At 42.2% G+C, this 18,056-nt stretch overlaps 1 non-coding gene across 1 annotated transcript; it reads right to left on the bottom strand.

Moving 5' to 3' along the window:
• Window positions 1-10,415: 10,415 nt before the first annotated feature.
• Window positions 10,416-10,488, bottom strand: TRNAM-CAU. Its single transcript has one exon. It is a non-coding gene; the product is annotated as a tRNA-Met (tRNA).
• Window positions 10,489-18,056: the final 7,568 nt, after the last annotated feature.

Here is an 18,056-nt window from a genome sequence, read left to right as displayed (position 1 = left end):
CAACCAACCAGGGTTCACAAACCACCCTCAGTGACTGACTTCCAAGACACACAGCAGCCCTCATCCATGTAGACCCCTGTAACCAGTTAAAGCTATAGCAGCTACTGAGCCCCTGAGAGAAACATGGAAAAATCCACTGTAGGAAAACCCAGTTCCAGGACCCAGTGCATCATGCTGCAACATGCCTAGGTAATCACTACTTTGCCAACAAGGACACACAATACATACACATAGATCTTCATCTTTCTTTATCTCCTTCTAGCCTAAGGACAATGATGGATGATTATGGCCATCTCTCTCTCTCTCTCTCTCTGGAACTTAAAATCACTATGCCTATTCATCCATTCAGCATATTTTATTGAGCTTCTGCTCTGTTCTGGGCACTATGTTGGGCACCAGAAAAGAGAAATTAATAAAACCTAACCCCTGCCTTTGAATTGCTCACAGTGAGATGGAAAAAGGCAGGTTTAAAATGTATACATAATTGTGACGTAGAGTCAGGCCTAGGAGCATTGGAACATACAAGGCTTTATTTCAAACTATGTGGTCTATGTTATCCCCAGAACCGGGGTCAGAATGAAGAATAAACAGGAATTCCCAGCCGCAAATTCCCTACCAAACAATCCCTTTTACCCAGGACAACAGTTAATCTCTAATAGGAAAACAGGAAGCATCCTATTCAAAATCCTGGCTGAAGGATGCAGGCTGAATATTCATTAGGATGGGGGTGGAAGGGGGGCAGGAGTGAACAAACAGCAGGGAGCCAGGAACACCCATGGCAGGAGAATTTCTCAAACTGCTGAGATGTGTTTCCTAGACAGCCTTCCCGGAGGAGGGATGTTGAAATTTTCTTATGGTGAAACTGAATACGACAACATAACTAGTGTAGATAACAAAATGTTCTTTAGTCCTTGATATGGTCAGTTCACAAACTCTGGATACATTTTCACATTAAGGCCCGTGACAGTAAAAGCATCGCTTGCTTTCTGTACTGTCACCTGAAGTCAAATTAAGGAGTTTAGAAGCCATATGAAATGATAATTATGATGTAGTGCAGCCAGGGAAGCTAACAAAAAGGAGCACATTTTCTTCTTGCTCGTTCTGTTGCTGCAATTAAGCCACTGCTTTCCTGGTTCTGATAAATGCCCTCATTGGGCTCGGCTGAATGGTTGGTGGACAGGTCAGCCTAGAGGCCACCTGCCAGAGAGGGGATCATATATATACAGTAGTGCTATAAACCTGGGACAGTGAAATAGCTCTAGGAGAATGAATGGCTATCTTCTTCTCTCCCCTCTCCAAAAAAGGAAAGAAGAAATGCATATTGGCAGCATAATTAACCATCAGCCTCCTTTCTGAATTGAGACATCATCACTGAATGCAGCTCCTCAAAGGGACAGCTAGGGAAATTTTAAAGGTGACCTAAAAAGGGGGTTTTATTATAAGAACTGAAAAAAAAAACTTGCTGGCAATATTTAAGTAGAAGCTAAAAGCATTCGGCTGTGCCGCATAAAGGAAATCAGTGTTCTCTATTAGCTAAATTTGAGGTCATTTGCGTTTGCTTTCCCAGCCCCTGAGAATTTATAAAATCAGACAACCCAATTCTTTCAGAGTGAGTCACAGCCTTCTCACCTTCCTTCCCCTCCTCCCCCACCCCCCCACTCCACCTCCAGCCTCGCATCCTCTAGCTCACACACACTCCGTGGAACTGGGCAAGATTGGCCCTTTGTATTCATGCTCTTTCTCCCACAGCTTCCTGGAGAACTGGGCTGGGGCGGGGGTGGCAGCGGGCTGACTCCCCACACTGCCAATCTGACGGCAGAGCCTCTGAGGTGTGTGCAGAGAGCACCCAGCTTCAGTAAGGGGGGGGGGTCCCTAGGAGCCAAATGATACCACATATTCTAGGGTCAGCTTCCTTTCCTCCCCCCAAAACACTGGTGAAGCCTTGAGGGGTAAAGAGGAGTCACAGAAAAGCAGATCCTGCGGGAGGGAAGGGCATGGTACGGTACTCGGTAAGGTGGGCAAGGCTAGAAAAGGGAATTTTGATTTAGGTTGATTTGATTCAATTCGATCCAATTTGATTTGATTTGAGAATATAGGTCTCCTGTTTTTTTGTGTGTGAATTTCTTTCAAGTTGCCCAAGCTCATTTCCTTCTAACCACTCTACCTGACCTCCCCACCGCCGCACACGTGCCCTTCCTGAAGAAGAAGGGACAAAACCTTTGGGAGGAAGGCTCAAATGGTCACCTACCCTTATAGCCAGGGGTTCTCGCCCCGGAAAATGAATATACAGACAAGCTGTTTGCAAAAAAACCTTCAGATGTGGCTCACCCCCATGGTCTGCTTCTTCAAGTCAGAAAGAGACCACATAGCTCCCCAGAGGAGCTGCCACCCGGCCCCTTCTTTGCGTGACCTCAGCAGGCCACACCTGCTACCTCCAAAATCTGAACCAACCTCTTTCCATGCCTCAGACCCAACCACTTGTGTTGCTTGATCATTTTGCCCTTTAAAAAGCACGGCCATATACTTTATGCCTTTGGAACCCTCTGGAACTTGGTGTGATTTGTCGTCCCATTTATAGATGAGACACAGGCACCCAAGTGCATCTTGCCAGAGGTTGTACCCCTAGCAAGAGGGACCTGGGATTCCAACTGCACTCTCTTGACTATAGCCTGCCATACTTTGCAGCTTATTGTTAGGTTCCCTATGTTGAATCCCTTGTGACTAGGCCCATAAAATGAGTTTCTGATCCAGGTATTTGCCCAAGAATTTGGGAACCCAGGGAGTTCCACAATCAGAGTGAAAATCCTTTTTTTTTTTTTTTTAATTCAAAACATTCTTTGGCATTGCATAGCATGAAAATAAATACTTTAGTGTACACACCCTTCTCTATTGGCAGATTTCACATAAAGGGGTCCTTCAACATTCTTGTGAGACTTGGCTCAGCCTTACTCTTCAAGGGCTCCCATCTGTACTCCATCTCCAAGAACAGGGCATCCCAAAGGCCAAAACACTAAGGTGGTTGGGAGCATGGGATGTGAGGTTAGCGGATGGCAGACAATTAGCACGTTACCAGAGTTAACTTTGCCCAGCTTCATCTTTTTTTTTTTTTTAAGGGTTTCACAAGAAAGCGATTTCAAACAAATCATTTCATCTCCCTGGGATACAGTCTTTCCATCTATAAAATAGGCATGACCTGCCTGGCCTCTCTGTAGAAAGCAGAGGCTTAAGGAAGACAAGGAGTGCTTCCAAGGTCAGAAGGCTTCCGAGCTCCTCGGAGATGGCGAGTGCAGTTAGTGTCGTAGGGCTGCCTTAACAAAAGACGACAAACTGAGTGCCTTCAACAACAGGAGTGTATTGTTTCACAGTTCTGGGGGCTATAATCAGAGATCAGGTTATCAGAAGACCATGGTTCCTCTGAAGGCTTTGATCAGGGAAGGATCTGATCCAGGCTTTTCTTCTGGATCCTGGTAGTTCCTTGGCTTGTGGCAGCATAAGTCCAACCTTCACGTGGTGTTCTATGTGTGCGTGTGTCTATCTTCTCGCATGGCCCCTTTTCATAAGGGCACTAGTCATACTGGATTCGAAACCCACCCTGTTCCAGTGTGACCTCAGGACTTTAACTTACAAACTGGAGGGGGTACAACGAAATCCATAACCGTGAGCCATCCTACAGCTGCCCTAGAGGGCAGTCCTGTGTTTACATGGCCCTGTCCGTTACCAGTCATGGTTCTCAGGAGTTCCAGTTCTGTAGGAGGGGAGGAAAGAAACAAACGACTTGCACCTGCTCGTAGAGTGTATGGCTGTGGCCCTGCCAGTGTTAAAGTAGGAGTCCAAGAGCTGTTCTGCGGCTCCGAGTCACCTGGGGGCAGGGGAAGGGCTGGTAACCAAAGGCCACCATGTGGCCTTACAAGACAGTTGGCTTCGATGGCTGATGGTCACGTCACAGGTCGGGCAGGGTGTGACATCAAGAGGTTTGCAGGGTCACAGTGAGAATGTGACACAGGCCTTCTGAGGACTCTGGCAGATGGCCTCAGCTCTTGGCCTTTGCCGTGTTTGGGGGCGGCCGCTCAGGCTGACAGTGCCCTTCGAACAGATTCCTGGAGGCTGACTCACCTACCGCTCAGGCACGCACGCTCAAGCGCCAGCTTTTCATTTCTGCTGAAGGTTGCTTCTTTCCAGCAGCCAAAATGCTCTAGTTGCTGTCAAGAGCCCAAAAACTTAACATCCTAACGTGAATTAAATGACGCTGAATGAGCTTGAAGTCCGGTGAAGCCTGATGCCTTCGCGTCCCTTGACCCACCACAGTCAAGGCCTCTCTGCTGGGGAACCCGGATGAGGGTGCCTCTCTCCGCCGGCCGCTCTGGGTCAACACGGCCCAGCTCTGCCCCTGCGGGCCTTTCTCTGTCCCCTGGGCTGGCTGCTGCCTGATGCTCGCATGTCTTTCTCCACAGAAGCTGCTATCAAGTTTTGTGAGGGATCATCCAAATGTCCCCAAGGGAGCCCAGAGAGGGAAGGGGGAGTGGAGACTACAAATGTGTAGTCTCCAGGGGGTGAATGAGATCCTCTTTTTATGTGTCTGAGAAAATGAAGAAAGCTTCCTCTTTCTCCCCACCTTCACCAGCCCCCCAAAATCCTCCGTCTTTTCAGAAAATCTACCTCAGTGGGTCGTGTACCTGAGGATAAACACAACAGCCAGGGAGATCTGCTCCAGCATCCAGGTAGGTCAGAGGCCAGAGAAACTCTGGGGACCCACCTAAGATGAGGATACTTTAGTTCAGTTGCACACTCTTCTCCCCTTCTCTCTCTCTCTCTCTCTCTCTCTCTCTCTCTCTCTCTCCTGGACTCCAGAAGGACCTTCCGGGTTTAAGCTGCCATCCATCGCAAAGCTGGAATGTTGGAGCCCCCTATGTGTAAGGCGACGCTAAGACTATTCTCTGAAGAAAAGTTCCTGCCTGCCAGGATTTGAGAGAACATCAAGAATTAATTCGGTAATTCTACTCCTCAGAACATACTTATGGAAGCGCATCCCATACACCCACACTGTACACACACAGACACACACAAAGGAGGTGCTCGCTGGAGCTTTGCTTATGGAAAAATTAAAAACCTAAGGCCAAGCATTAGGAAATGATATTAAAATGTATGTTTTCTCTGTACAACGAAATATGAATCAGCTGATTTAAAACACATTCTTGCAGATTTGGCAATGTCTTTGGAAATTGCCCACAAAATAATTATTAAAAGAAAAAATAGGCTATGAGACTGTATTAAAATAACGTTTCTAGAAGGTTAATGGGATTTATCCTTAAGTTTTAGCGTATGAGTGTTTTAGTTTTCTTCTTTAGGCTCTCTTTTACTTTCTCTTTTTCTTTTTCTTTTTTTTTTTCTTTAGGCTCTTCTGTTTTCTAAGTTTTCTTTAGGCTCTTCTAATTTTCTAAGTTTTCTATTTAGTTTTCTTCTTTAGGCTCTTTTTTTTTTTTCCTTTTCTTTTTTCTTTAGGCTTTTCTATATTTTCTAAGTTTTCTATAATGAATATGTGTTATATTTATAAACAGAAAAAAACAGTAATGGATGCATTAAAAAGAATCCATGTCTTGTTCTTTTCCCTATACCTTCCCACTCCGACCCTGGCTTTCTGAGGTGCAAATTCCTGACTTCTTCCTTTGGCCTCCTAAAAACTTTAGTTTCAGTGCTGGATCTGATAGGTAGCCCAGGTCAACCTTGCTTTTCTTCACTAAGACAAGTTGCTCTGGCAAAATTCTTCTCCTCATCTCTCTTCCCACTGCCCTTGACTCTCCTGACTCCAAAACAGAGAATCCTCCCAGAGGCCTCAAGTCACAACCTGATCTTTGTTCAGGAACCTGCAAAGTTCCTGAATCCTGCAAGGTTCCCTTTGTCCAGGCCAGGGTTAAATTTCACCAGCGAAAGCAAGCAAAGGAGGGAGGGAGACACAGAGAGAAAGGGGTGGGGGACAGAAGTTGACTGATCTGCCATTCGGCCTCCTTGGGTGGAATTTGTCCAGTTCAGACAGGATGAATGAGGAACGCAGGCCCATTCCTTCACACATGTTTAGAACCCTGACCCTGAGCTGAACATTCCATTTATCCTCTTCGTGGGCTGAACAGATGAAATTGCTTTAGCTGAAGAAAGTGGCATGAATTTACTTATGTATTAGATTCCCAGGGTTCATCCATCATACGGACCTTTGGATCCACTGGAATCGTGAGACAAGTACATGTTGGAGCAGACAAATGAGCATGGGACACTCGTGCCTCCAGGTGGACAGGGCGGGCAGCGCGGCCCCCCCCATCCGTGCCAGAGGGTTCGGGGGCTGGGGAGCTGGGCTGCTCCCCTTCCTTCCCTGTATGGCAGATTGTTTAGCAATGCACCCGAGATCCCCCAGCTGGAGAGAGGAAAGGCTGGGCACTGGGACTCGGCTTTCTGTCTCACCACTGCTGCGAGACCAGGGCTGGAGGCTCTGAGCTGAGCTTCACCGTCCTCACATCTCCAACCAAGAGGACAGTGTGAGACTCGTTAAAATAGCCATCCTGAAGGCAGTTCTTCATATTCTTCTTTCGTCTCTGCCCATGAACCCTGCACACATACCCCTCCCTGCCCTTCCTCCTACATATAATAAGCCATTTAACAAAGAACTTGGCTTTGTTTCATCTCGTACCTGTTCCAAGACATCTTAGGCTGAAATGCCACAAGGCCCAGCTCTGATAAATGTTACTATTAAACCGCTCTCCCTCCCAGCACCAAACTCTCCTCCAGACCTCAGAAGGCCTCCCCATCCCTGGCCACAAGGCTCTCCAGTCCCCCAGTCTCACACCCCCACGATGGCTGCCTTCCTCCCTTGCCTACCCCCCTTGCCAGACGGAGGCAATGTATTAACGTGTCCCCACCTGAGACAAAGAAAGGAGCCTTTGTTATACCTGCAAGATCCTAAATATTATCATCATTTAATTACTGCCATTCTCCCAAGCCAACTTCTTGGCAGCGGCTGCTCCTTCAGTTAAATAGGCTTTTAAGTTTTCCCAGGGAGGCTGCATCAGAGGTAATTTGTGAATGGAGACTAATTTGGGGTGTTGCTGCTGGTATAAAGAGGTGGCTCCAAGGTAACAGAGCCTTAAAAGACAAACCGAGGAAAGGTTAAGCATTTCCTTCAGGCACAGATCATCTTTTGGAAAGGGCCAGGCCAGTACTTTTAGATCCATCTTGGGCACAAACCAGTGAACTGCATTATTAATTGGCTCAGATTCAATTCTTTTTCTTTTTTCTTTTTTTTCTTTTTTACCACAAGGAGAGCTGAGTCACATTCACTATGCCTTTGGTTGCCAGGAATTGTTCTCTTGGTTGTGTGCTCAGGCAAAAGGACAACTTTACCTCATTAGCCAGGAGTGTCTGCTTGACCCTCAAAGGTGTCAGAAGCTTTCAAATTCTAAAATGTCACTCCATCTACAAAAAGTACAAAGTATTCCACACCTGAAAGGATGACATTCCAGGCAAAAATGGCCCGGACTTTGGAAATGGGAACCCTGGTTTGCTGCCACCATTAATGTGACTATAGGAACTCAGACGCAGCTCATACCACCTGGACAACTCTAATTTTATTTGGTTAGGTCACAGCCCTGCCATTTCCTTATGATATGATCATGGAACATTGCTGATTATGAGTTGCTTTAATGCTCCCAGCTGGAGCAGTTCTTCAGTGGTACTCATTTTTGGCCACCTAGTTTGGAAAGAAAATCAGCACAATCAGATCAATGAGATCATTGAACATTCCCGATGTTGGCAGATTGGAGCAAATGAACACCCACTTGCCCAGCTTTTCTCTCGGTCCTAATATTATTATTATTATTATTATTATTATTATTGGGGCATAAATGATGTATAACATTGTGTAAATTTAAGGTGCACAACACGTTGACTTTATACATTTGTATATTGCAATGTGATTACCACCATAGCATTAACTACACCTCTATATGTCACATAATTATTCTCTTGTGGTGAGAACAATTAAGGTCTTAGAGTCTTAGCAACTTTGAAGTTCATAATATAATATTGATGACTGTAATCTCCCTGCCACCCATTAGATCTCCAGTAATTATTTATCTACTAATTGCAAGATTATACCATTATACGACATCCCCCAGAGTCCCCCAGACCTACACCCTGCTAACTAACCACCATTCTGCTCAAGTTTACCTTTTAATTTTTTTCCAAATTTATCTTTTTAAAATTCCACATATAAGTGATATCATACAGTATTTGTCTTTTTCTAACTTATCTGACTTAACATTATGCCCTCAAGGTCCATCCATGTTGTAGCAAATTGCCGTATTTCTTTCTTTATCACAACTGGATAATATTCCATTGTGTGTGTTCCAATGGAACATATAGTATTCTGGGATCCCTGGGTGGCGCAGCGGTTTGGCGCCTGCCTTTGGCCCAGGGCGCGATCCTGGAGACCTGGGATCGAATCCCACGTCGGGCTCCCAGTGAATGGAGCCTGCTTCTCCCTCTGCCTATGTCTCTGCCTTTCTCTCTCTCTCTCTCTCTCTCTGACAATCATAAATAAATAAAAATTAAAAAAAAAAGAACATACAGTATTCTGATCTCAAAGTTAAGGGTAATTGTACCTTGCAAGTTCAATCATCAGAAATCATTTTTAGAGCACCATTTTCTTCCAAACTCTAGAATACCTAATGAAATTACAGTAACAAGAAAACATATGACGAGGTCAGGGGAAAGTGATCAAATTTGAACTTGGGTAAACTCTGCAGACAGAAATGAATGATGATATGGCCACAAAGGGAAAAAAAGGGTGGGGGTTGGGGGGGAGAGAATACACATCACCATAGTGGCAAAACATTTTTTTATTTTTTAAAAAGACAAGATAGGTAGCTTATCTATTATCTCAATTTTTACCTCTATAAAAGATATATATCAATCCATCCATCACATGCATTTTTCCATTATCAGACCCAAAGTGACATTCTTTGTAAATATATTAGGTAAATATCGAAAAGTGGGACCCCTGGATGGCTCAGCGGTTGAGTGTCTGCCTTTGGCTCAGGGCGTGATCCCGGAGTTCTGGGATGGAGTCCCACATCGGGCTTCCTGCATGGAGCCTGCTTCTCCCTCTGCCTGTGTCTCTGCCTCTCTCTCTCTCATGAATAAATAAATAAATAAATAAATAAATAAATAAATAAATAAATAAATAAATAAAGGAAAGTGTTCCTTTGGAACGTGTTCAGGTGGAGGTGAGAGCAGTGTAGCAGACATAAAGAAAAGTAGGATGAGTCAAGAAGAGGCTTTAGGGGTTACCTGGGTGGCTCAGGTTGTGATGCCGGGGTCCTGGGATCAAGTCCTACATCAGGCTCCTCGCTGCAGAGAGCCTGTTTCTCCCTCTGCCTGTGTCTCTGCCTCCCTCTCTGTGTCTCTCATGAATAAATAAATACAATTTGGAAAAAAAAAGAGACTTTAGGAGTGTGAAGGAACATTACCAGAAATTATACCTTATAAGGCCCTGGCGAGAGAAGTGAAGTGGAAGGTTGAGAGCCCCCTGCTTAGAGAATTGCCCCACTCAGAGTCCTTAATGTTTGATTTATTTCATCTTGACATTACCTTCTTTGTTCTGGTATTGAAAACAGGGTGTGGTGGAGGGACTCTTCGCACACCCCCTGGTGAGGGATCACATGCATTTGTGTTCAGTGAAACTTTCTGGTCGCAATGTGTCTGTGTCAGCAATCAGGTGCTTTGCGGGGATCCTACAGTGTCTATGTCATCATTCTCTTTTTGAAAAGACTTGCAATTCCTAGACAATGATGCCACACCCTGTCATCTCTGGGCAATGCAGGTGACACTGTTCTAAAGGAAAAATCCCCCAGTGCTTCTCTGTGGTCCTTCTTCTTACACTGAGAACAGTAATTATTAGACCATTCACTACTTGCCAAAATCTGGACGAAGTATCTTACATTTACCATGATATATCAGTATCATTCATTGTGTTTAACCAACCTTGCCAGTTAGGTGTTATTATTCCCATTTTACAAATAAGGAATGAGCCTCTAATGTTAAGACAAAACAGGACAAAAACTGTCCCAGGTCACTGGTAAGAAGTAGCAGACCTGAGATTTGGAGCTGTTTGTTTTTAATTCAAAACTCCCACTTTTTTTTTTTTTTTTTTTTAATTCTTGGGAGAGCAGACAACTTCCTTTTGGCTGTGGTTTGCATTCTTTTTGTTTCAAATGAGGTTGAATGATCATCGTGTAGATTTAGGCATTTACCCACAGATGCCTCTGTGGGGAGCATGTTTGTATCTGCCTGGCCTCACGGGGCCTCTAAGAACCTTGACTGAAAGTTTTTATTTTCTTCAAATACCCTTTTATAGCACTCCAAAATAACTGTGCCCTCTCTGAGGATCGAACTCAGGACCTTCAGATTATGAGACTGACGCGCTGCCCACTGCGCTAAGAGGGCTATGGTGCTATCCTTCAATGTGAATAATAAAAGTAAACTCCTTAAAGAGAAAGGTATCTGTTCATCTTTGCAGTTTAGTCCAATGATTGAATGGATTTGGAATAGCATCAAAAATGCTCTTTTCCTGCATCTCCTCCCACAGCAGTATTCTTAAGTAATCTAGAAGATAACTTAGCAAATGATATATGTACTTTGGAAAAACAAAAAGACCCCATTATGCTAATTATAGCCCATATGCAAAGGAGCCAAAATGTATTAGGCTCATCTAAAAGAGTAAGTGTGTCAACATATTCACAAAAATTAAATGCTTGTCAGCTCTGGCACCACTATCATTTCTTCCTTGGGTATTGGAAGTTTATCCATTCTAGAAAAATCAGAGTCAAAGTGTAGAAGGTTGAGTTGAAAAATTATTGAACCAGACTTCTGAGTGAAAATAAAGTAATGAGCACATCTACCTGTGGCCACTCCTTCCTGAAGCCTCATGAAATAATAAAAGGATTTTGAAAGACATAAGTGCAAAAGACAGAGGAAGAAAGAGAGCAACAAACTTGGAAGCTGGAAAGCAATGTCATGGAAACCCTGTCTTACTTTGTAGAAACTTCCAGAAACTCAAGAGCTAGTAGCACCAGATGTTTCTGAAAGTGGAAGTAAATATGGAACTAAAGACAGAAAATTGGTCTAGTTGGGTTGTTGAAAAAATAGTGAGGCCCTCAGGTGGCCTCCCCAGATCCAAGCACCAGGCAGATCTTCCTGTCCTCACCAGAAGACTGGAAGCATATTCTCTAAAGGGTAAAATAGAAGAAGTTCTCTGGACAAGTAACACCAGATCTACTGAGGGTGGGGAGTCACACTGAAAAGAGGGTCACATACCAGAGTAGAACTTCCCTAGCCTTTTCCCCTGGTTGGCTCTCAAAATACTAGAAATCAGGATTTGACCTTGGCTTAAAAGTTCATTCTTTGTGGAATATGACCAGCTGAAGAGAGGGAGGAAAAACTAAGAGTACTAACATCAGGAATCTTCTCCAAGAAAATAGTGCACCAAGATCACCCTACAAGGAAGATAACCCATGAGCTCAGAGCTCTGGCAATCAGCCGTTTAGTACTTCATGCATAAACATGAGCAGAAAGTCAAGGATCACCAGCCATTTGAGGAAATGATATAAAATAAAATACAAAGGGATGCCTGGGTGGCTCAGTGGTTGAGCATCTGCCTTAGACTCAGGGCATGATCCCTAGGTCCTGGGATCAAGTCCCACATCAGACTCCGTGCAGGGAGTCTGCTTTTCCCTCTGCCTGTGTCTCTGCCTCTCTCTGTGTGTCTCTTATGAATAAATAAATAAAATCTTTTTAAAAAATACAAGGAGTTAACCTGTATTTTAGAGGAACCTGGAAGAAATTAAGATTATATGGGGGTAAGAAAAAAGTATTTAATTAATATTCTTGGAGATATAAGGTATATTAGATCCATAAAGCAAGAATAGATGAACAAAATGAACATTTGGGATACATAAATTGCATTTTATTCTTACAATAGAGTTACATAAGGCAATGAGACTAAATAATTATTGTTGTGTATTGTGATGGATCTCACAAACATGATGTTGAAATTAAAGAAGCCAGACACAAAAAAAGTATATATTCTGTGATTCCACCTACATAATAACGTTCACCAAAAAAAGGCTACAAGTGTTAAAATTCAGCATGATGAATGGAGAAGATCTTTTCATTTTCGAATACAAAAATAAAATAGGTTTTATACAAAGGATCAGGAGTCAGAGTGATATTGAATTTTCAACAGCAAGTGGAAGCTCCAAGATAATAAAGCTATGCCTTCAAATTTCTGAAGAAAAGTGTTGTCCATATCCTGCTAAATTATCAATTAACTATGAAGTTACATTAATGACATTTCAAATATATAAGATCTTTAAATTCTTACCTTTCTTTTACCTTTTTCACGCAAGCCCTGAGAAGCTAGATACACCAGAAATATACCCAGGAAAAAGGACCCAAGAGATCCAGGAAATAGATGCACCGATGGAAGAAAGAAGTAATTGCAAGTCCCAAGATGGTGGCCAAGGGGGAGCCCAAGGCAACGAATTCGCAGCAAGCCTAGAGAGCATAGGTATGGTGATGTCCTCAAGATTTACTGACATAATATAGAAAGAGGAGACTTACACAATTAGGGAAAGTTTGGGACTAATATATGTATATTAGATATATGTACTATTGTAAGTATATATAGTTAAATTCCATATGTATGATATTGTAACTAATATATTATGCACATTATGAAACAAAATATACATTAAAAAGGATGAAATAAAAATAAATATAAATAAGAATTCTATTGATTTCTCCCCTCAATATCGGACACATCTCTACCTGCACCCCACAATGCCCATAATACAAGGTGCCTTGAGGAAATAGGCCATAGAAAAGGTAAATGTTGACACTTGGGAGAGAAGATGAAACACTGGTAAATGCCAGCCTCCACTGTGGTGAGTCCTGCCCGGCACCACAAGCTGGGCCCAGCCAGCAGGAAGTCCTAGACCCTCAAAGGGCCTGCATCAGAGACTCAAAAACTCTCAGAAAAAAGTAAATGCCCTTTAAGACCATCTGAGCTATAGTTCTCAGTTTACCAATGAGAATAATTTACGCTTTAGAATCTTGCCTATCTACTTCTAAATCCAATTAACATATCTACATTTTATGGCTATACCCAAATGAATCTATGAAAAGCAAATATAAAGAATTTTTTTAATTTTTAAATAATCTCTAACCCAACATGGGGCTTGAACTTATAACCTCAAGAGTAAGAGTCACAGGTTCTACCTACTGAGCCAGCCGGGCACCTTGCAGATGTAAAGAAATCATGTGTTTCATTTCCTGTCCACATTGTCTTCTACTGCTTCACTGGACTGCCAACTCTCCTGTTTGCCGTGATCCAGAATAGGAGGTTTCTCCTAATCAATGCCTCTGCAGTTCCTATGCAGGCTCTGAGCCGGAGCTGGGCAGTTTCTTCAGAAAATATCTGAAATATTTTTGAAGAGCTTCACAGACCCCTTGTTATCTAACAAATAGGCCAAACATATGACTTGCAGGCATGTTTTCATTTTCTGTTCCATCAAAGAAAAATAAAAAACAGACTTTTCCGAAATGCTTATGTCTTATTAGGATATTTTTAAAGTAAATGGCTTTAGTCATAAATGTTAGAGGCAATCTGCCTAAAACAGAGGTATATCTAAGTGGCTAGATTTAATAAATCCAATTTACAAACTGAACTCATTGACCATAATTGTTTGCAACAGTTGGCTCTAAACACAGAGATTAGCATAATTGTGATTACAGCTCCTATTAGCATTTATAAATATAATTAGAGCCAAGTATTGGGCCGTGTTGGAAAGATGCCACTGAGGGACGCCTGGGTGGCTCAGCGGTTGAGCGTCTGCCTTTGGTTCAGGGTGAGATCCCAGAGGTCTGGGATCCAGTCCCACGTCGAGCTTCCTGCATGGAGCCTGCTTCTCCCTCTGCCTATGTCTCTGCCTCTCTCTCTGCATCTCTCATGAATAAATAAATAAAATCTTTTTAAAAAGAAAGAAAGGAAAGACACCACTGAAATTTCTCTTGTGAAGACATGAGAAGCACATATTCCTCCACCAGGAGGCAGCATCATGATTAAGGGATGGATTGGTTCTGTGACCTTTAACCTCTCAGTGTCTCATCATTCCCCCCCACACCCCGCCCCAAATCAGCATTCAATCTGCATGGTAAAGAGTATGTGTTGAGGAATTCCATTCAAGATGGAGTTAAAAGGACAGATTTTGCTTGCTGCTTGAAAGAAACAGACACACAAACAAAAAGCAAAATATAGGGATCCCTGGGTGGCGCAGCGGTTTGGCGCCTGCCTTTAGCCCAGGGCGCGATCCTGGAGACCCGGGATTGAATCCCACGTCTGGCTCCTGGTGCATGGAGCCTGCTTCTCCCTCCTCCTGTGTCTCTGCCTCTCTCTCTCTCTCTGACTATCATAAATAAATAAAAAATTTAAAAAAAAAAAGAAAGCAAAATATATCTATTATACAACAGTCTTCAAAACACTAGCTATCAGGCAATGGAGGCCAGTGATCTCTGAAAGACAGGAAATGAATTTGGAGAGCTCTACTCTTGCCCCAACTTACTACCTTGAGAGAGTCTCCAAGCTGTGGTGTAGGAAGGGGGAACCCAGGCAGAGCTAGTGGATTTCCCAAGGTGAGGAGATGCTGGTGAGCCTGCAGCTAGAACGTACAGACAGACCGCCAGACCAGAGACAGTGGCACTGAGAGAGGATACTGGCAGTTCGGAGGAGGTCCCCCTGAGCGTCCAGCAGAATTCTCATCCTTACACATAGTCGAACATAGTACCCAGTGCTGGAAAAAGAATCTGATCGGATCAGGTGAAAGTACCTGGTTCTCACAGGGCCAAGGACCCAGCTTGTTCCTACAGTCAGCCTGGAAAACGATCAGACGTTTTAGGAGCATGAGCAGAATACTCATGAAGGTTGTGCCTCAGGAGCAGGAAATATTTAGACCCAGACCAAACACTGACCCAGATCCACCTCATAAATCAGAAAATAGATCTGAAGAGCTCAAACTATTTCCTTTTTTTTTTTAATAAAGATTTTATTTATTTATTCATGAGAGACACAAAGAGAGAGACAGAGACACAGGCAGAGGGAGAAACAGGCTCCATGCAGGGAGCCCAATGTGGGACTTGATTTGGGACCTCGGGATCACACCCTGAGCCAAAGGCAAACAACCGCTGAGTCACCCAGGCGTCCCGAGCTCAAACTATTTCCAAGTAATTTAATGGCATCCCAGGGCAAAGCTCAAGAATGGCTATAGGAAAACAAAATATCTCACATCCAAAGAAGGTAATAACACATGGGAAAAAAAAAAAAAAAGCACATGGCTGGCATTTTCAAAGTATAAGGAAAATGTAACCCATAATGGGAAGAATAATCAGTCAATCAAAACTGACTCAGAACTGATATAAATATTAGGATATTAGCTATTAGACAAGAATATTAAAACAGTGGTTATAACTGTATTTCATATATTAAGAAAATTAAGGATAGACATAAAGAATGTTTTCAGTAAAGCACACCCAAATTAAACTTCTACAGATGGAAACTGTAACATCTGAAATGGAAAAGTAACTGATGGGATTAATAGTAGATTAGAGTTTGCATAAGAAGACATTTGTAAACTTGAGGGGTGCCTGGGTGACTCAGTGAGATATGCATCCAACTCTTGGTCTCAGCTCAGGTCTTGATCTCAGGATCATGAATTCAAGCCCCACATTGAGTCCACACTGAGTGTGGAGCCTACTATAAAGAAAGAAAGAAACAAAGGAAGGAGGGAAGGAGGAAGGAAAGAAGAGAGGCAGGGAGGAAGGCAGGGATGGAGGGAGGAAGGTAGGGAGGGAGGAAGGAGATATTTGTAAACTTACATGGCAATAGTAACTATGCAAAATAAAACCCAAAGAGAAAAAATTCTGAAAAAAATGAAGAATATCAGGTGGCCTAATATATGTGTAATTGGAGTTGCTAAAAGAGAGAAGAGGGAAAGAGAGATGATGGAACAAATATTTGAAGAAATAAGGCCAAAAATATTCCTGATTTAATTAAAATTATAAACTCACAGATCCAAGAAGCTCAACCAACCCCCAAGCAAAACAAACATAAAGAAAACTACATCAAGACCTATCATAAGCAAATTGCTAAAGAAACCAGTGATAAATGGAATTTTTTAAAACATCCAGAGACAGGGATAAGATGTTACATAAAGAGACACAAAGATAGGGGTGAGAGCAGATTTTTCATCAGAAACAACATAGGCAAGGAGATATCTTTAAAATACTGAAAGACAAAACTGTCAAACTAGAAGTTTACATTAGACAAGAATATCTTTCAAAAACAAAGGTGAAATAAAGATGTTTTTAGACAGACAAAAACTGAAAGAATTTACCAGCAAACCCACACTATAGGAAATTTTAAAGAAAGTCTTTTGGGCAGAAGGACAATAATACCACATGAAAATATAGATCTACATAAATGAATAAAAAACACCAGAAATGGTAAATATATGATTTTTTTCCAGTTAAACCCCTTTATATGATAATTGATTGTTTAAACAAAAATTGTAACAATGTATTGTGGGGCTTTTGATATAGGTAAAATATATGATGACAATAGCATAACAACCAGAAGGAGGAGATGAAAATAATCTATTCTATGGTTCTTACATGCATGAAGTGGTAGATAATCAGTTGACAATAGTGATAAGTTAGAGCTGTACTACCTTATACACTGTACACACTATATTTTAGCATCCATTAAAATAACAAAACAGAGATTTATAGCTAAGAAGCCAACAAAGGAAGGTGGATGGAAGTACACACGCACAAAAAAAAAAAAAAAAAAGTTAATCCAAAAGATGGCCAAAAGTAAGACAAAGTGAATGAAGAACACATGGAACAGATAAAAACAAGTAGCAAGATAAGAAACTAAACTTAACCATATCAATAATCACATTAAGTGTAAATTATCTAAACATCTCTGATTAAAAGACAGAGATTGTCACATTGAATAAAAAAATCAAGTTGCAAATGTATGCTCTCCATAAGAAATGTGCTGTAAGTATAAAGACACAGGGCAGCCCGGGTGGCTCAGCAGTTTAGCGCTGCCCTTGGCCCAGGGTATGATCCTGGAGACCTGGGATTGAGTCCCATGTTGGGCTCCCTGGTGGAGCCTGCTTCTCCCTCTGCCTGTCTCTCTCTCTCTCTCTCTCTCTCTCTCTCTCTCTGTGTGTGTCTCTCATGAATGGGTAAATAAAATCTTTTAAAAAATTAAAGAATTGGGATCCCTGGGTGGCGCAGCGGTTTGGCGCCTGCCTTTGGCCCAGGGCGTGATCCTGGAGACCCGGGATCGAATCCCACATCGGGCTCCCGGTGCATGGAGCCTGCTTCTCCCTCTGCCTGTGTCTCTGCCTCTCTCTCTTTCTCTCTGTGTGACTATCATAAATAAATAAAAATTAAAAAAAAAAATTTAAAAAAAAAAAAATTAAAGAATTAAAAAAATAAAGACACGGTCAAAAGTGAAATGGTAGGAGATGACACTATGCTAACACAAACGAAATCGGGCGTGGTAATATAAATAACAGAAGCATATAATAATAGAACTTCAAACTACACAAAGCAAAAATTGACAGAACTACAAAGAGCAATAAATAAACCCAAAATCATAGTCCAAAGTGTCAATAACTATCTCTCAATAATTGGTAGGGCAAGTAGAAAGAAAACTGGCAAGCATGTAGATTAAAAAGTCACTATTAACCAACTTGCTATAATTGACATTTATAAATGTGATAGTGTGTGAACAAATAGCACAATGAAGAAGTCGTCTTTCCTTATTTTTTTTTAAAGAGTTTATGAGGACATTTATAAATGTCCACCTAACAATAGCAAGATCCACATTATTTTTAAGTGAACACAGATCATTTACCAAAATAGACCATATACCAGACTATAAAACA

Source organism: Canis lupus, chromosome 16 (genome assembly GCF_011100685.1).
Source record: "Canis lupus familiaris isolate Mischka breed German Shepherd chromosome 16, alternate assembly UU_Cfam_GSD_1.0, whole genome shotgun sequence".
Lineage (NCBI taxonomy): Eukaryota > Metazoa > Chordata > Mammalia > Carnivora > Canidae > Canis > Canis lupus.
The sequence above is the reverse complement of the archived record's forward strand: the minus strand, read 5'-3'. Positions and strand labels throughout refer to the sequence as shown.